This window comes from Ovis canadensis, chromosome X (assembly GCF_042477335.2).
Source record: "Ovis canadensis isolate MfBH-ARS-UI-01 breed Bighorn chromosome X, ARS-UI_OviCan_v2, whole genome shotgun sequence".
NCBI classification, from domain to species: Eukaryota; Metazoa; Chordata; class Mammalia; order Artiodactyla; family Bovidae; genus Ovis; species Ovis canadensis.
Window position 1 is genome coordinate 49,976,368 of NC_091727.1, and position 4,802 is coordinate 49,981,169.

The 4,802-nt window shown below is 34.8% G+C and overlaps 1 pseudogene; it reads left to right on the forward strand.

Moving 5' to 3' along the window:
* The first annotated feature begins 1,561 nt into the window (after positions 1-1,561).
* Positions 1,562-4,097, forward strand: LOC138930223 (transcription factor A, mitochondrial pseudogene; annotated as a pseudogene).
* Positions 4,098-4,802: the final 705 nt, after the last annotated feature.

Here is a 4,802-nt window from a genome sequence, read left to right on the forward strand (position 1 = left end):
CAGAGGAAAGTAAACTTCCAAAGTCATTCTATGAGGCCACCATCACTTTAATACAAAAACCTGACAAAGATGCCACAAAAAAAGAAAACTACAGGCCAATATCACTGATGAACACAGAGGCAAAAATACTTAACAAAATTCTAGCAATCAGAATCCAACAACCCATTAAAAGATCATACACCATGACCAAGTGGGCTTTATCCCAGGGATGCAAGGATTCTTCAATATCCGCAAATCAATGAATGTAATTCACATTTACAAATTGAAAAATAAAAGCCATATGATTATCTCAATAGATGCAGATAAAGCCTTTGACAAAATTCAACATCCATTTATGATAAAAACTGTCCAGAAAGCAGGAACAGAAGGAACATACCTCAACAGAATAAAAGCTATATATGACAAACCCACAGCAAACATTATCCTCAATGGTGAAAAGTTGAAAGCATTTCCCCTAAAGTCAGGAACAAGACAAGGGTGCCCACTTTCACCACTACTATTCAACATAGTTCTGGAAGTTTTGGCCACAGCAATCAGAGCAGAAAAAGAAATAAAAGGAATCCAATTTGTAAAGGAAGAAGTAAAACTCTCACTGTTTGCAGATGGCATGATCCTCTACATAGAAAACCCTAAAGACTCCACCAGAAAATTACTAGAGCTAATCAATGAATATAGTAAAGTTGCAGGATATAAAATCAACAGGCAGAAATCGCTTGCATTCCTATACACTAATAATGAGAAAATAGAAAAAGAAATTAAGGAAACAATTCCATTCACCATTGCAACAAAAAGAATAAAATACTTAGAAATATATCTACCTAAAGAAACTAAAGACCTATATATAGAAGACTAGAAAACATTGGTGAAAGAAATCAAAGAGGACACTAATAATTGGAGAAATATACCATGTTCATGGATCAGAAAAATCAATATAGTGAAAATGAGTATACTACTCAAAGCAATCTACAGATTCAATGCAATCCCTATCAATCTACCAGGGGTATTTTTTACAGAGCTGGAACAAATAATTTCACAATTTGTATGGAAATACAAAAAACCTCGAATAGCCAAAGCTATCTTGAGAAAGAAGATTGGAACTGGAGAAATCAATCTGCTTGACTTCAGGCTCCACTACAAAGCAACAGTCATCAGGACAGTATGGTACTGGCATAAAGACAGAAAAATAGATCAATGGAACAAGATAGAAAGCCCAGAGATAAACCCACACTCCTATGGACACCTTATCTTTGACAAAGGAGGCAAGAATATACAATGGATTAAAGACAATCTCTTTAACAAGTAGTGCTGTGATACCTGGTCACCCACTTTTAAAAGAATGAAACTAGAACACTTTCTAACACCATACACTAAAATAAACTTAAAAGTGATTAAAGATCTAAATGTAAGACCAGAAACTATAAAACTCCTAGAGGAGAACATAGGCAAAACACTCTCTGACATAAATCACAGCAGGATCCTCTATATTTCACCTCCTAGAATACTGGAAAGAAAAGCAAAAATTGAGTGAGCCGGTTTCCCACAGTGCGGCGCGAGGGCGGGCATGATAGGAAGTTTTGCGTATGTTCCAAAATGGTTTTCATCCAGCTTGAGTGGTTATCCAAAGAAGCCTATGACTTCATACGTTCGATTTTCTAAAGAACAGCTGCCCATATTTAAAGCTCAAAACCCAGATGCAAAAAATTCAGAACTAATTAAAAAAATCGCCAAGCTATGGAGGGAACTTCCTGATTCAGAGAAAAAGATATATGAAGATGCTTACAGGGCAGACTGGCAGGTATACAAGGAAGAAATAAACAGAATTCAAGAACAACTGACTCCAAGTCAAATAGTATCTTTGGAAAAAGAAATCATGCAGAAATGTTTAAAAAAGAAAGCGTTAATAAAAAAGAGAGAGTTAACAATGCTTGGAAAACCAAAAAGACCTCGGTCAGCTTATAACATTTTTATAGCCGAACGTTTTCAGGAAACTAAGGATGGCACATCACAGGTAAAGCTGAAAGCTATAAATGAAAACTGGAAAAATCTCTCTAATTCTCAAAAGCAAGTATATATTCAGCTTGCTAAAGATGATAAAATTCGTTATTATAACGAAATGAAATCCTGGGAGGAACAGATGATGGAAGTTGGACGAGAAGACCTTATACGTCGCTCAGTTAAATACCCAGCAAAAAGTGAGCCTGAGCAGCTTTGAAGTAGAAGATTGAGTTATGTTCATAACGGATAGACATAAGAAACCAACTAGGTCCCAATACCCGAAGCTGTCGTAAAATTAGAATGGATAAAGTTGGTGAACATTTATATTTAATTCCTTTTCTGTAGCGCACGGACTTCTGCCAGCCAATTCAATACATTTGTATTGGTGTCTTGCTTTTGAAAACCCAAACAGATAAGAGTTCATGTGGAATTTATTTTGTGTTTAGGAACTACTGAGCATCAAAATAATACATGAAATGTAGCAGTGAATCACTTTACCTTTGATAAAGGTAAATCAGACTGTGAAGTTTTTTTATACATGATGACTATGGAAAAAATATTCTTGTTTCCTTATATTATGGAAGCAGGAGTTTCCTATTCATAAGTATCTCAAAGTTTGTAGAAGCCATAGCGTTCTATGATATAACTGCATTTTTAAAAGAGCATCCAGAACTCATGCTGGTAAATTCCAAATCCTGGGTATAATTCATATTGTAGTCAGAGCTGATGGTTGTACAAGTGAGGAATTTCTGGTGTCAGTTGCAGCTTTTATAAAAGGGATAGATTTATAAGCCTTTTCCTCATTATCTTTTTCCTAAATTAAAAACTAAAAAATTATGTACCAAATCTATGCCTATTATTTTATATTGCATAGAATAAAAATTATGTGTTTCCTAATTATGTTTTAAGGTGAAACATTCATTTTATAGCTTTCTGGGATTTTCGTTTGTTGTTTTAAACAAAGTAGGAGTTTGTATACTGAATTATTTTTTCTCTTATGTAAATATATTTATCCAGAAAGTAAGAGAACTTGTTTGGTGTAAGTTTTAAAATGAGAGAGCTAAAAAAATCATATGTCTCCAAAGTCTCTCAAGTTGGAACCCATAATTTTTAAACATTTGCATAACATATAAAAGCCTGTATAATAATTAATAGCCAGTTCTAGCCTGATGCCCACATCCAGCCCACTGCCTGCTTTTCATGCATGGCCTTGTCAACTAAGAATTGTTCACAGTTTTAAATAGTTAAAAAAAAAGCATACTTCAAGACACATGAAAATTAATATGAAATTCAGTGTCCATAAAAAAATATTTTATTGGAACACAGCCACACTCACTGTTTATGGCTGTTTTTGTACAACAGTGCAGTTGACTTAGTTGCTATAGACAGGTGCAGCCTGCAAAGACTGACCTGTGTAGTGTGGAATGAGATGCTCTTAACTTACTTGCTGTGGCTCAGTAAAATACATCTTAACAGTTTTCCAGTTAGCATTTAAACCTTACCATCTTCTAGCATTTGATTATCTTCTTAACATGAGTCAAAGGTTTTCAAAGTCCACACCACCTTTTTGAGCAAAATATTCAACTGTCATCGTCAGTTCCCATGAATTTATAACTCACATTTATGTGTTTACTTCGTATTTTTTTTTGTATACTTTTGCAAAATATGCAAAAAAAAAGTGTATTCTAGATCTCCAGAAAGAAGATTTTTGTAGTTTGTGAATAGAAAATAAGTAAAAGAATCACTAAAAAATGACTTGTTACATACTGAACTTGGCAAAGGTCGGGACTGTAGAGAAAATTACAACTTTAAGAGGACTAGCCTAAGATTTAAATATATGAAGTTGTTTGAAGTTTTCAAACAACTTTCCTCTGTGAATGGTAATGCAGGACAAAGTCTGCCATTATGTAAATGACCCTTGGTCTGAGGCTGGAGTATTCTGGGGAGGAAGAGAGAGGGAAGAAAAGGACATTTGCTAGTGTCTGTCGAAAGCTTTCTCAATTAGGTTTCCAGGAGAGAATTAAGCCCTAATTCCCTATGGCATGTAGAACGGTGCCGATTTTGTACCATCCTTAGAAGAATGGAGAAAATAATCACTCAAATAATTTACTGTGTTCTGTGCTTCAGATGAGCCCAGGGAGCACATGGGAGTCAGTGTTTGTAATAAATATTATAGAATGGGTGAAGCAGAGAAGTGAATTATAAACTCCTGTAGCACAAATGTATAAAACACATATTCATACCTACCTTCTGGGCTCTAGGCATTTGGCTCCCTGTACTTACACCGAACACATTCAGGGATCTTCCTGAATGTCCTGGGAAGTCCAGTGTCTACCAAGTTCTCATGCATATGCTTCTTAATATAGGAGGAAAGGTGTGAAACTGAAAGGAGCTATAGCAAAACCGTTTTGTTTCTAAAAGGGTGTCATTGTTAATACTTTAAATGTTAGGATAATCTAATTTCACACCTCTCTTAATAAACTTCAGTTCATGGCAAAAAAAAAAAAAAGAAAAGCAAAAATAAACAAATGGGATCTAATTAAAATTTAAAGCTTCTGCGCAACAAAGGAAACTATAAGCAAGGTGAAAAGACAGCCTTAGGAATGGGGGAAAATAATAGCAAATGAAGCAACTGACAAGCAACTAATCTCAAAAATATACAAGCAACTCCTACAGCTCAATTCCAGAAAAATAAACTACCCAATCAAAAAATGGGCCAAAGAACTAAACAGACATTTCTCCAAAGAAGACATACAGATGGCTAACAAACACATGAGAAGATGCTCAACATCACTCATTATCAGAGA